Source organism: Phoxinus phoxinus (assembly GCF_949152265.1).
Source record: "Phoxinus phoxinus genome assembly, chromosome: 6".
Lineage (NCBI taxonomy): Eukaryota > Metazoa > Chordata > Actinopteri > Cypriniformes > Leuciscidae > Phoxinus > Phoxinus phoxinus.
In genome coordinates, this window is record NC_136881.1 from 9,173,059 (window position 1) to 9,189,103 (window position 16,045).

Sequence of the window (16,045 nt, forward strand, 5' to 3'; positions counted from 1 at the left end):
TCTCTCTGACAGAGTTCCCCCTGCCATTCTCTCTCTGTGTGTGTGTGTGTGTGTGTTAGTCCAGTGAGATACTGGAGGAGGAGGAGGAGGGGGGGGAGGTTGGAGGGAGGGCACACACACAGACAGCCCCCCCCCCCCTTTTCTGTGTGTGTTTGTAGGGGAGCAGAAAGACTCACACTGATACAAGCTCTAAAGCAGACTTCTTCTCGACAGTCAAAGCGGGGTTACGTTATTGCCCGTCGTGCACAGGAACCCGAAAGGCAACGGGGTGGCGGCTTTTTATATATATATATATATATATATATATATAAATAAATATAGCTGCAAGCAGCGATGGAGGGCCCAAGCCGGTGGCAGCGCCAGCCCGGTGCCTTTAGTGTAACTAAAGGCACCAGGGTGGCGGTGCCACCGGCTTGGGCCCGTAATCGCTGCTTGCAGCTATATTTATTTATATATATATATATATATATTTATTATTATTATTAGGGCCCAAGCCTTGAAAAGGCGAAGGCCCTATTGTTTTTCTAAGGATTATTCTTCTTCTTCTTCTTCTTCTTTATTATTATTATTATTATTATTATTATTATTTTACTACCTTTTGGGCACTTTTGGGGGCCTTAACATGCTCAAAAACTCTTGAAACTTTGCACAAATGTCAGAACCCGCGGCCATTAGGGCCGCACTGAAGCTGGGACCCGGGCGTGGCAGGGGGGCTCGGCAGCGCCCCCTGGAATGGGATTCAAAAACATGTCCATATATCAAACACGCTTGCATGTAATAATATGAAACTCGGTACACATATAGATCTCATCGGGCCGAACAACTTTCGTGCTCTAAGTTTTACGCCAGTCCAACAGGAAGTCAGCTATTATGGGCTGTATGGAAACGCATGTTCTGGCATTTGAAACACTTCTCCCAGAGAATTCATCCGATGACCACGAAACTCGGTGTGCATGAAGTCAAGACATGGAGGATGCTAAATTGCGAGGGGATTTTTGATATCTCAAACGGTTTGGCCGTGGCGAGGAAACAAATTTATGGCGAATATTGGAAACAGGAAGTGTGTTATAACATCCTCATACATTAATTGATCTTGATGAAACTTCAGCAGTGTGTTTGTTGTAAGAGGCCGATCACATGGATGTAACTATTGTGAGTCAAAGTTATAGCGCCACCAACTGGCAGCAGGAAGTGTGTCACTTTCAAAATGCTTTGAAATCACCCTCTTATTTTTACCGATTTGCTTCAAACTTCATCTGTATAATGTAAACACACGGCAGATGTAGACCTGTGAAAGGATTATTGATATCTTTAATACTGTCGCCATGGCAACGCATCAAACTTTAATATTCTTTTTTAAAGTTTTTGAGACTCTTAGCATACTTCAAATTGCATGAAACTCGACAAACACTTTACATTTATTGCCTAGTACACTTGTGCACAGTTTCAGAAACGGGCGTGGTAAGGGGCTCAGTAGCGCCACCTTTAGTCAAAAATGGGGTATTAGTTTTACCTACAGTAACAAAAATCGGTATCTATATTTATCTCCCCGATCCGGACAACTTTCTAATTGACAGTCATTAGCTCCGACCAACAGGAAGTCAGATATTTTGGTTTGAATGTGATTTGATGGGAATTTTGCCAGTCTCTCTCAGTGTCTGTGTGTGTGAGAGAGAGAAGGGGGGCTTTATTTTAACCCTTTCTCTGCTGTGTGGGACTTCTCGGGCACTTTTGGGGCCCTTAACGTGCTCAAAAACTCTTGAAACTTTGCACAAATGTCAGAACCCACGGCCATCAGGGCCCGACTGAAGCTGGTACCCGGGCGTGGCAGGGGGGCTCGGCAGCGCCCCCTGGAATGGGATTCAAAAACATGTCCATATATCAAACACGCTTGCATGTAATAATATGAAACTCGGTACACATATAGATCTCATCGGGCCGAACAACTTTCGTGCTCTAAGTTTTACGCCAGTCCAACAGGAAGTCGGCTATTATGGGCTGTATGGAAACGCATGTTCTGGCATTTGAAATACTTCTCCCAGAGAATTCATCCGATGACCACGAAACTCGGTGTGCATGAAGTCAAGACATGGAGGATGCTAAATTGCGGACGGATTTTTGATATCTCGAACGGTTTGGCCGTGGCGAGGAAACGAATTTATGATTAAAAAAGGATGCATAAAGTGTGTTATAACTTAGTTATAGTTTTACCTACAGTTACAAAACTCAGCGTGTATATTGATCTTATCAAGCCGAACAACTTTCTAATTTACAGTCATTAGCTCCGACCAACAGAAAGTCAGATATTGTGGTTTGAATGTGAATTGTGTCTCTCTCTGTCTCTCTGCCATTCTGTGTGTGTGTGTGTGTCTGTCTGTGTGGGGTGGGGAGGGGAGGGGGGGATCTGTGTATGTGTGTGTGTGTGTGTGTGAGGAGGGGGGCTAGTTTAGTTTAACCCTTTCTCTGCTGTGTGCAAAATCTCGGGCACTTTTGGGGCCCTTAACGTGCTCGAAAACTCTTGAAATTTTGCACACAGGTCAGAACCCGCGGCCATCAGGGCCAGGCTGAAGCTGGTACCCGGGTGTGGCAGGGGGGCTCGACAGCGCCCCCTGGAATGGGATTCAAACACTTGTCCGTATATCAAACACGCTTGCATGTAATAATATGAAACTTGGTACACATTTAGAACTCATCGAGCCGAACAACTTTCGTGCTCTAAGTTTTACGCCAGCCCAACAGGAAGTCGGCTATTGTGGGTGGTATGAAAACGCATGCCCCTGGAATTTGAAACACTCTTTCTAGAAAATTCATCCAATCGCAACCAAACTCGGTCAGCCTGACGACAAGACATTGAGGATACTAAATTGCTGACGGATTTTTGATATCTCGAACAGTTTGGCCGTGGCGAGGAAACGAAATTATGGCGAGAAAAGAGAAACACGATCTGTTATAACGTCTTCATACATTTATTGATCTTGATGAAACTTCAGTAGCGTGTTTGTTGTAAGAGAGCGATCACATGGATGTAACTAATGTGAGTCCCCCCCCTTTTCTGTGTGTGTTTGGAGGGGAGCAGAAAGACTCACACTGATACAAGCTCTAAAGCAGACTTCTTCTCGACAGTCAAAGCGGGGTTACGTTATTGCCCGTCGTGCACAGGAACCCGAAAGGCAACGGGGTGGCGGCTTTTTATATATATATATATATATATATATATATATATATATATATATAAATATAGCTGCAAGCAGCGATGGAGGGCCCAAGCCGGTGGCAGCGCCAGCCCGGTGCCTTTAGTGTAACTAAAGGCACCAGGGTGGCGGTGCCACCGGCTTGGGCCCGTAATCGCTGCTTGCAGCTATATTTATATTTCTTCTTTATTATTATTATTTTACTACCTTTTGGGCACTTTTGGGGGCCTTAACGTGCTCAAAAACTCTTGAAACTTTGCACAAATGTCAGAACCTGCGGCCATTAGGGCCGCGCTGAAGCTGGGACCCGGGCGTGGCAGGGGGGCTCGGCAGCGCCCCCTGGAATGGGATTCAAAAACATGTCCATATATCAAACACGCTTGCATGTAATAATATGAAACTCGGTACACATGTAGATCTCATCGGGCCGAACAACTTTCGTGCTCTAAGTTTTACGCCAGTCCAACAGGAAGTCGGCTATTATGGGCTGTATGGAAACGCATGTTCTGGCATTTGAAACACTTCTCCCAGAGAATTCATCCGATGACCACGAAACTCGGTGTGCATGAAGTCAAGACATGGAGGATGCTAAATTGCGGACGGATTTTTGATATCTCGAACGGTTTGGCCGTGGCGAGGAAACGAATTTATGATTAAAAAAGGATGCATAAAGTGTGTTATAACTTAGTTATAGTTTTACCTACAGTTACAAAACTCAGCGTGTATATTGATATTATCAAGCCGAACAACTTTCTAATTTACAGTCATTAGCTCCGACCAACAAAAAGTCAGATATTGTGGTTTGAATGTGAATTGTGTCTCTCTCTGTCTCTGCTATTCTGTGTGTGTGTGTCTGTCTGTGTGGGGTGGGGAGGGGAGGGGGGATCTGTGTATGTGTGTGTGTGAGGAGGGGGGCTAGTTTAGTTTAACCCTTTCTCTGCTGTGTGCAAAATCTCGGGCACTTTTGGGGCCCTTAACGTGCTCGAAAACTCTTGAACTTTTGCACACAGGTTAGAACCCGCGGCCGGGCTGAAGCTGGTACCCGGGCGTGGCAGGGGGGCTCGACAGCGCCCCCTGGAATGGGATTCAAACACTTGTCCGTATATCAAACACGCTTGCATGTAATAATATGAAACTCGGTACACATTTAGATCTCATCGGGCCGAACAACTTTCGTGCTCTAAGTTTTACGCCAGCCCAACAGGAAGTCGGCTATTGTGGGTGGTATGAAAATGCATGCCCCTGGAATTTGAAACACTCTTTCTAGAAAATTCATCCAATCGCAACCAAACTCGGTCAGCATGACGTCAAGACATTGAGGATACTAAATTGCTGACGGATTTTTGATATCTCGAACAGTTTGGCTGTGGCGAGAAAACGAAATTATGGCGAGAAAAAAGAAACACGATGTGTTATAACATCTTCATACATTAATTGATCTTGATGAAACTTCAGTAGCGTGTTTGTTGTAAGAGAGCGATCACATGGATGTAACTAATGTGAGTCAAAGTTATAGCGCCACCAACTGGCAGCAGGAAGTGTGTTACTTTTGACAAAAGTGGGGGGGTTAGTTTTACCTACAGTCACAAAACTTGGTATGTATATTGTGCACATCGAGCCGGACAACTTTCTGATTTACAGTCATTAGCTCCGCCCAACAGGAAGTCAGATATTTTGGTTTGAATGTGGTTTTGTCTCTCTCTGACAGAGTTCCCCCAGCCATTCTCTCTCTGTGTGTGTGTGTGTGTGTGTGTGTGTGTGTGTGTGTGTGTGTGTGTGTGTGTGTGTGTGTGTGTCTGTGTGGGGAGGGGAGGGAGGGCACACACACAGACAGCCCCCCTGTCTGTGTGTGTGTGGGGAGGGGAGCAGAAAGACTATGAACAATTGTGCCATCTAGTGTTTTATACTATGTATAAATGTGTTTTTTATTTTAAACAAGTGTTTTAAAGTACACTAATTTCAATTAATGATATGCTGCATTTTTATGTATATTTAAACATTATCAAAGTTAGGATGTCATTTTTTTAGTTTCAAAAGTTATCTGTCTTTGTCTCCCTTTGGCTGTCATTACCCTCCCCTCACTCCCACAGTCTCACTTATTTCTTTCTGTATCAAATAATATTACCATAAACAAAAAGTTTGAGTTTCTTTTTCAATCAATGTATTATGTGTAACTTAAAAATAAGCAGATTAAACAGATATGTTTGAGGGCAAGACATGAAAACGATGAAATATAATATAGTATTAGTAAAAGAGTGCAGTATAGGGTTGGATGAATCAGATAAATAACATATTGTGTTAAAAAAACATTTGGTTAAATAAAATCGAGTGATACACAGGGCTATATTGCCCTCTCGACAGTCAAAGCGGGGTTACGTTATTGCCCGTCGTGCACAGGAACCCGAAAGGCAACGGGGTGGCGGCTTTATATATATATATATATATATATATATATATATATATATAAATAAATATAGCTGCAAGCAGCGATGGAGGGCCCAAGCCGGTGGCACCGCCACCCTGGTGCCTTTAGTTACACTAAAGGCACCGGGGTGGCGGTGCCACCGGCTTGGGCCCGTAATCGCTGCTTGCAGCTATATTTATTTATATATATATATATATATATATATATATATATATTTAGGGCCCAAGCCTTGAAAAGGCGAAGGCCCTATTGTTTTCCTCCGGATTATTCTTCTTAACTATTATTATTATTATTTATTATTATTATATTACTACCTTTTGGGCACTTTTGGGGGCCTTAACGTGCTCAAAAACTCTTGAAACTTTGCACAAATGTCAGAACCCGCGGCCATTAGAGCCGGACTGAAGCTGGGACCCGGGCGTGGCAGGGGGGCTCGACAGCGCCCCCTGGAACGCGGTCCGAAAACTTGGTCCATAAATCAAACACGCTTGCGTGTAATAATATGAAACTCGGTACACTTATAGATCTCATCGGTTCATATATCCTTCGTGCTCTGACTTTTTACCCCAGCCCAACAGGAAGTCGGCTATTTGGCGTAGTTTAAAAAACACATGCAATGGAATTTAAAATACTCCTCCTAGACGATTCAACCAATCACCACGAAACTCGGTGTGCATGAAGTCAAGACATGGAGGATGAAAAATTGCGAGGGGATTTTTGATATCTCGAACGGTTTGGCCGTGCCGAGGAAACGAATTTATGGCGAATATTGGAAACAGGAAGTGTGTTATAACATCCTCATACATTAATTGATCTTGATGAAACTTCAGCAGTGTGTTCGTTGTAAGAGGCCGATCACATGGATGTGACTATTGTGAGTCAAAGTTATAGCGCCACCAACTGGCAGCAGGAAGTGTGTCACTTTCAAAATGCTTTGAATTCAGCCTCTTATTTTTACCCGATTTGCTTCAAACTTTATGTGTATAATGTAAACACACGGCAGATGTAGACCTGTGAAAGAATTATTGATATCTTAAATACTGTTGCCATGGCAACGCTTTAAACTGTTATATTCTTTTTGGGTGCATTTGAGGCTCTTAACATGCTTCAAATTGCATGAAACTCAACATGCATATCAGATTTATTAGGTACTAGGTATGTGTGAAGTTTCAGAAACGGGCGCGGTGGAGGGGCTCAGTAGCGCCACCTTTAGTCAAAAATGGGGTATTAGTTTTACCTACAGTAACAAAAATCGGTATCTATATTTATCTCCCCGAGCCGGACAACTTTCTAATTTACAGTCATTAGCTCCGACCAACAGGAAGTCAGATATTTTGGTTTGAATGTGATTTGATGGGAATTTTGCCAGTCTCTCTCAGTGTCTGTGTGTGTGAGAGAGGAGGGGGGCTTTATTTTAACCCTTTCTCTGCTGTGTGGGACTTCTCGGGCACTTTTGGGGCCCTTAACGTGCTCGAAAACTCTTGAAACTTTGCACACAGGTCAGAACCTGCGGCCATCAGGGCTGGGCTGAAGCTGGTACCCGGGCGGGGCAGGGGAGCTCAACAGCGCCCCCTTGAACGTGGTCCGAAAAACTTGGTCCATATATCAAACACGTTTGCATGTAATAATATGAAACTCGGTACACATATAGATTTAATCGGGCCAAACAACTTTCGTGCTCTAAGTTTTACGCCAGTCCAACAGGAAGTCGGCTATTATGGGCTGTATGAAAATGCATGCCCCTGGAATTTGATATACTCGTCCAAGAAAAATTATCCTATCGCCACCAAACTCGGTCAGCATGAAGTCAAGACATTGAGGACGGTAAATTGCGGACGGATTTTTGATATCTCGAACGGTTTGGCCGTGGCGAGGAAACGAAGTTATGGCGAGAAAAGAAAAACACAATGTGTTATAACGTCTTCATACATTTATTGATCTTGATGAAACTTCAGCAGTGTGTTTGTTGTAAGAGGGCGATCACATGGATGTGACTATTGTGAGTCAAAGTTATAGCGCCACCAACTGGCAGCAGGAAGTGTGTTACTTTCAAGATACTTTTGACTAAAGTGGGTGGGTTATTTTTACCTACAGTCACAAAACTCGGTATGTAAATTGTGCTTATCGATCCGGACAACTTTCTCATTTACAGTCATTAGCTCCGACCAACAGAAAGTCAGATATTTTGCTTTGAATGTGGTTTTGTCTCTCTCTGACAGAGTTCCCCCTGCCATTCTCTGTGTGTGTGTGTGTGTGTGTGTGTGTATGTGGGGAGGGAGGGAGGGCACACACACAGACAGCCCCCCCCTTTTCTGTGTGTGTTTGGAGGGGAGCAGAAAGACTCACACTGATGCAAGCTCTAAAGCAGACTTCTTCTCGACAGTCAAAGCGGGGTTACGTTATTGCCCGTCGTGCACAGGAACCCGAAAGGCAACGGGGTGGCGGCTTTTTATTTATATATATATATATATATATATATATATATATATATATATATATATATATAAATAAATATAGCTGCAAGCAGCGATGGAGGGCCCAAGCCGGTGGCAGCGCCAGCCCGGTGCCTTTATTATTATTATTTTACTACCTTTTGGGCACTTTTGGGGGCCTTAACGTGCTCAAAAACTCTTGAAACTTTGCACAAATGTCAGAACCCGCGGCCATTAGGGCCGCGCTGAAGCTGGGACCCGGGCGTGGCAGGGGGGCTCGGCAGCGCCCCCTGGAATGGGATTCAAAAACATGTCCATATATCAAACACGCTTGCATGTAATAATATGAAACTCGGTACACATGTAGATCTCATCGGGCCGAACAACTTTCGTGCTCTAAGTTTTACGCCAGTCCAACAGGAAGTCGGTTATTATGGGCTGTATGGAAACGCATGTTCTGGCATTTGAAACACTTCTCCCAGAGAATTCATCCGATGACCACGAAACTCGGTGTGCATGAAGTCAAGACATGGAGGATGCTAAATTGCGGACGGATTTTTGATATCTCGAACGGTTTGGCCGTGGCGAGGAAACGAATTTATGATTAAAAAAGGATGCATAAAGTGTGTTATAACTTAGTTATAGTTTTACCTACAGTTACAAAACTCAGCGTGTATATTGATATTATCAAGCCGAACAACTTTCTAATTTACAGTCATTAGCTCCGACCAACAGAAAGTCAGATATTGTGGTTTGAATGTGAATTGTGTCTCTCTCTGTCTCTCTGCCATTCTGTGTGTGTGTGTCTGTCTGTGTGGGGTGGGGAGGGGAGGGGGGGATCTGTGTATGTGTGTGTGTGTGAGGAGGGGGGCTAGTTTAGTTTAACCCTTTCTCAGCTGTGTGCAAAATCTCGGGCACTTTTGGGGCCCTTAACGTGCTCGAAAACTCTTGAAATTTTGCACACAGGTCAGAACCCGCGGCCATCAGGGCCAGGCTGAAGCTGGTACCCGGGTGTGGCAGGGGGGCTCGACAGCGCCCCCTGGAATGGGATTCAAACACTTGTCCGTATATCAAACACGCTTGCATGTAATAATATGAAACTCGGTACACATTTAGATCTCATCGGGCCGAACAACTTTCGTGCTCTAAGTTTTACGCCAGCCCAACAGGAAGTCGGCTATTGTGGGTGGTATGAAAACGCATGCCCCTGGAATTTGAAACACTCTTTCTAGAAAATTCATCCAATCGCAACCAAACTCGGTCAGCCTGACGACAAGACATTGAGGATACTAAATTGCTGACGGATTTTTGATATCTCGAACAGTTTGGCCGTGGCGAGGAAACGAAATTATGGCGAGTAAAGAGAAACACGATCTGTTATAACGTCTTCATACATTTATTGATCTTGATGAAACTTCAGTAGCGTGTTTGTTGTAAGAGAGCGATCACATGGATGTAACTAATGTGAGTCCCCCCCCCTTTTCTGTGTGTGTTTGGAGGGGAGCAGAAAGACTCACACTGATACAAGCTCTAAAGCAGACTTCTTCTCGACAGTCAAAGCGGGGTTACGTTATTGCCCGTCGTGCACAGGAACCCGAAAGGCAACGGGGTGGCGGCTTTTTATATATATATATATATAAATAAATATAGCTGCAAGCAGCGATGGAGGGCCCAAGCCGGGGGCAGCGCCAGCCAGGTGCCTTTAGTGTAACTAAAGGCACCAGGGTGGCGGTGCCACCGGCTTGGGCCCGTAATCGCTGCTTGCAGCTATATTTATTATTATTTTACTACCTTTTGGGCACTTTTGGGGGCCTTAACGTGCTCAAAAACTCTTGAAACTTTGCACAAATGTCAGAACTCGCGGCCATCAGAGCCCGACTGAAGCTGGTACCCGGGCGTGGCAGGGGGGCTCGCCAGCGCCCCCTGGAATGGGATTCAAAAACATGTCCATATATCAAACACGCTTGCATGTAATAATATGAAACTCGGTACACATATAGATCTCATCGGGCCGAACAACTTTCGTGCTCTAAGTTTTACGCCAGTCCAACAGGAAGTCGGCTATTATGGGTTGTATGGAAACGCATGTTCTGGCATTTGAAACACTTCTCCTAGAGAATTCATCGGATGACCACGAAACTCGGTCAGCATGAAGCCAAGACATGGAGGATGCTAAATTGCGAGGGGATTTTTGATATCTCGAACGGTTTGGCCGTGGCGAGGAAACAAATTTATGGCGAATATTGGAAACAGGAAGTGTGTTATAACATCCTCATACATTAATTGATCTTGATGAAACTTCAGCAGTGTGTTCGTTGTAAGAGGCCGATCACATGGATGTGACTATTGTGAGTCAAAGTTATAGCGCCACCAACTGGCAGCAGGAAGTGTGTCACTTTCAAAATGCTTTGAAATCACCCTCTTATTTTTACCGATTTGCTTCAAACTTCATCTGTATAATGTAAACACACGACAGATGTAGACCTGTGAAAGGATTATTGATATCTTAAATACTGTTGCCATGGCAACACATCAAACTTTAATATTCTTTTTTAAAGTTTTTGAGACTCTTAGCATACTTGAAATTGCATGAAACTCGACAGACACTTTACATTTATTGCCTAGTACACTTGTGCAAAGTTTCAGAAACGGGCGTGGCAAGGGGCTCAGTAGCGCCACCTTTAGTCAAAAATGGGGTATTCGTTTTACCTACAGTAACAAAAATCGGTATTTATATTTATCTCCCCGAGCCGGACAACTTTCTAATTTACAGTCATTAGCTCCGACCAACAGGAAGTCAGATATTTTGGTTTGAATGTGATTTGATGGGAATTTTGCCAGTCTCTCTCAGTGTCTGTGTGTGTGAGAGAGGAGGGGGGCTTTATTTTAACCCTTTCTCTGCTGTGTGGGACTTCTCGGGCACTTTTGGAGCCCTTAACGTGCTCGAAAACTCTTGAAACTTTGCACACAGGTCAGAACCTGCGGCCGTCAGGGCCGGCCTGAAGCTGGTACCCGGGCGTGGCAGGGGAGCTCAACAGCGCCCCCTTGAACGTGGTCCGAAAACTTGGTCCATATATCAAACACGTTTGCATGTAATAATATGAAACTCGGTACACATATAGATTTAATCGGGCCGAACAACTTTCGTGCTCTAAGTTTTACGCCAGTCCAACAGGAAGTCGGCTATTATGGGTTGTTTAAAAAATGAATCCCCCCGGAATTTTATATACTCATCCTAAAAAATTCTTTCGATCGCCACCAAACTCAGTCAACATGAAGTCAAGACATGGAGGATGCTAAATTGCGGACGGATTTTTGATATCTCGAACGGTTTGGCCGTGGCGAGGAAACGAATTTATGGCGAGAAAAGAGAAACACGATGTGTTATAACGTCTTCATACATTAACTGATCTTGATGAAACTTCAGTAGTGTGTTTTTTGTAAGAGGCCGATCACATGGATGTAACTAATGTGAGTCAAAGTTATAGCGCCACCAACTGGCAGCAGGAAGTGTGTTACTTTCAAGATGCTTTTGACTAAAGTGGGGGGGTTATTTTTACCTACAGTCACAAAACTCGGTCTGTATTTTGTGCACATCGAGCCGGACAACTTTCTCATTTACAGTCATTAGCTCCGACCAACAGGAAGTCAGATATTTTGGTTTGAATGTGGTTTTGTCTCTCTCCGACAGAGTTCCCCCTGCCATTCTGTGTGTGTGTGTGCGTGTGTGCGTGTGTCTGTCTGTCTGTCTGTCTGTCTGTCTGTATATATATTATATATATATAAATAAATATAGCTGCAAGCAGCGATGGAGGGCCCAAGCCGGTGGCACCGCCACCTCGTTGCCTTTAGTGCCACTAAAGGCACCGGGGTGGCGGTGCCACCGGCTTGGGCCCGTAATCGCTGCTTGCAGCTATATTTATTTATATATATATAATATATATTTATTATTAGGGCCCAAGCCTTGAAAAGGCGAAGGCCCTATTGTTTTCCTTCGGATTATTCTTCTTTATTATTTATTATTTATTATTATTTATTATTATTATATTACTACCTTTTGGGCACTTTTGGGGGCCTTAACGTGCTCAAAAACTCTTGAAACTTTGCACAAATGTCAGAACCCGCGGCCATTAGAGCCGGACTGAAGCTGGGACCCGGGCGTGGCAGGGGGGCTCGACAGCGCCCCCTGGAACGCGGTCCGAAAACTTGGTCCATAAATCAAACACGCTTGCGTGTAATAATATGAAACTCGGTACACTTATAGATCTCATCGGTTCATATATCCTTCGTGCTCTGACTTTTTACCCCAGCCCAACAGGAAGTCGGCTATTTGGCGTAGTTTAAAAAACACATGCAATGGAATTTAAAATACTCCTCCTAGACGATTCAACCAATCACCACGAAACTCGGTGTGCATGAAGTCAAGACATGGAGGATGATAAATTGCGAGAGGATTTTTGATATCTCGAACGGTTTGGCCGTGGCGAGGAAACGAATTTATGGCGAATATTGGAAACAGGAAGTGTGTTATAACATCCTCATACATTAATTGATCTTGATGAAACTTCAGCAGTGTGTTCGCTGTAAGAGGCCGATCACATGGATGTGACTATTGTGAGTCAAAGTTATAGCGCCACCAACTGGCAGCAGGAAGTGTGTCACTTTCAAAATGCTTTGAATTCACCCTCTTATTTTTACCCGATTTGCTTCAAACTTTATGTGTATAATGTAAACACACGGCAGATGTAGACCTGTGAAAGAATTATTGATATCTTAAATACTGTTGCCATGGCAACGCTTTAAACTGTTATATTCTTTTTGGGTGCATTTGAGGCTCTTAACATGCTTCAAATTGCATGAAACTCAACATGCATATCAGATTTATTAGGTACTAGGTATGTGTGAAGTTTCAGAAACGGGCGCGGTGGAGGGGCTCAGTAGCGCCACCTTTAGTCAAAAATGGGGTATTAGTTTTACCTACAGTAACAAAAATCGGTATCTATATTTATCTCCCCGAGCCGGACAACTTTCTAATTTACAGTCATTAGCTCCGACCAACAGGAAGTCAGATATTTTGGTTTGAATGTGATTTGATGGGAATTTTGCCAGTCTCTCTCAGTGTCTGTGTGTGTGAGAGAGGAGGGGGGCTTTATTTTAACCCTTTCTCTGCTGTGTGGGACTTCTCGGGCACTTTTGGGGCCCTTAACGTGCTCGAAAACTCTTGAAACTTTGCACACAGGTCAGAACCTGCGGCCATCAGGGCTGGGCTGAAGCTGGTACCCGGGCGTGGCAGGGGAGCTCAACAGCGCCCCCTTGAACGTGGTCCGAAAAACTTGGTCCATATATCAAACACGTTTGCATGTAATAATATGAAACTCGGTACACATATAGATTTAATCGGGCCGAACAACTTTCGTGCTCTAAGTTTTACGCCAGTCCAACAGGAAGTCGGCTATTATGGGCTGTATGAAAATGCATGCCCCTGGAATTTGATATACTCGTCCAAGAAAAATTATCCTATCGCCACCAAACTCGGTCAGCATGAAGTCAAGACATTGAGGACGGTAAATTGCGGACGGATTTTTGATATCTCGAACGGTTTGGCCGTGGCGAGGAAACGAAGTTATGGCGAGAAAAGAAAAACACATTGTGTTATAACGTCTTCATACATTTATTGATCTTGATGAAACTTCAGCAGTGTGTTCGCTGTAAGAGGCCGATCACATGGATGTGACTATTGTGAGTCAAAGTTATAGCGCCACCAACTGGCAGCAGGAAGTGTGTCACTTTCAAAATGCTTTGAAATCACCCTCTTATTTTTACCCGATTTGCTTCAAACTTCATCTGTATAATGTAAACACACGGCAGATGTAGACCTGTGAAAGGATTATTGATATCTTAAATACTGTTGCCATGGCAACGCATCAAACTTTAATATTCTTTTTGGGTGCATTTGAGGCTCTTAACATGCTTCAAATTGCATGAAACTCAACATGCATATCAGATTTATTAGGTACTAGGCATGTGTGAAGTTTCAGAAACGGGCGCGGTGGAGGGGCTCAGTAGCGCCACCTTTAGTCAAAAATGGGGTATTAGTTTTACCTACAGTAACAAAAATCGGTATTTATATTTATCTCCCCGAGCCGGACAACTTTCTAATTTACAGTCATTAGCTCCGACCAACAGGAAGTCAGATATTTTGGTTTGAATGTGATTTGATGGGAATTTTGCCAGTCTCTCTCAGTGTCTGTGTGTGTGAGAGAGGAGGGGGGCTTTATTTTAACCCTTTCTCTGCTGTGTGGGACTTCTCGGGCACTTTTGGGGCCCTTAACGTGCTCGAAAACTCTTGAAACTTTGCACACAGGTCAGAACCTGCGGCCATTAGAGCCGGACTGAAGCTGGTACCCGGGCGTGGCAGGGGAGCTCAACAGCGCCCCCTTGAACGTGGTCCGAAAAACTTGGTCCATATATCAAACACGTTTGCATGTAATAATATGAAACTCGGTACACATTTAGATATCATCGGGCCGAACAACTTTCGTGCTCTAAGTTTTACGCCAGTCCAACAGGAAGTCGGCTATTATGGGTTGTATGAAAACGCATGCCCCTGGAATTTGATATACTCCTCCAAGAAAAATTATCCTATTGCCACCAAACTCAGTCAGCATGAAGTAAAGACATTGAGGACGCTAAATTGCGGACGGATTTTTGATATCTCGAACGGTTTGGCCGTGGCGAGGAAACAAAGTTATGGCGAGAAAAGAAAAACACAATGTGTTATAACGTCTTCATACATTTATTGATCTTGATGAAACTTCAGCAGTGTTTTTGTTGTAAGAGGGCGATCACATGGATGTGACTATTGTGAGTCAAAGTTATAGCGCCACCAACTGGCAGCAGGAAGTGTGTTACTTTCAAGATACTTTTGACTAAAGTGGGGGGGTTATTTTTACCTACAGTCACAAAACTCGGTCTGTATATTGTGCTTATCGATCCGGACATCTTTCTCATTTACAGTCATTAGCTCCGACCAACAGGAAGTCAGATATTTTGGTTTGAATGTGGTTTTGTCTCTCTCTGACAGAGTTCCCCCTGCCATTCTCTCTCTGTGTGTGTGTGTGTGTGTGTTAGTCCAGTGAGATACTGGAGGAGGAGGGGGAGGGGGGGGGGAGGAGGAGGGAGGGCACACACACAGACAGCCCCCCCCCCCCCCTTTTCTGTGTGTGTTTGTAGGGGAGCAGAAAGACTCACACTGATACAAGCTCTAAAGCAGACTTCTTCTCGACAGTCAAAGCGGGGTTACGTTATTGCCCGTCGTGCACAGGAACCCGAAAGGCAACGGGGGTGGCGGCTTTTTATATATATATATATATATATATATATATATATATATATATATATATATAAATATAGCTGCAAGCAGCGATGGAGGGCCCAAGCCGGTGGCAGCGCCAGCCCGGTGCCTTTAGTGTAACTAAAGGCACCAGGGTGGCGGTGCCACCGGCTTGGGCCCGTAATCGCTGCTTGCAGCTATATTTATTAGGGCCCAAGCCTTGAAAAGGCGAAGGCCCTATTGTTTTCCATGGGATTATTATTTATTCTTCTTCTTTATTATTATTATATTACTACCTTTTGGGCACTTTTGGGGGCCTTAACGTGCTCAAAAACTCTTGAAACTTTGCACAAATGTCAGAACCCGCGGCCATTAGGGCCCGACTGAAGCTGGGACCCGGGCGTGGCAGGGGGGCTCGACAGCGCCCCCTGGAATGGGATTCAAAAACATGTCCATATCTCAAACACGCTTGCATGTAATAATATGAAACTCGGTACACGTATAGATCTCATCGGGCCGAACAACTTTCGTGCTCTAAGTTTTACGCCAGTCCAACAGGAAGTCGGTTATTATGGGCTGTATGGAAACGCATGTTCTGGCATTTGAAACACTTGTCCTAGAGAATTCATCGGATGACCACGAAACTCGGTGTGCATGAAGTCAA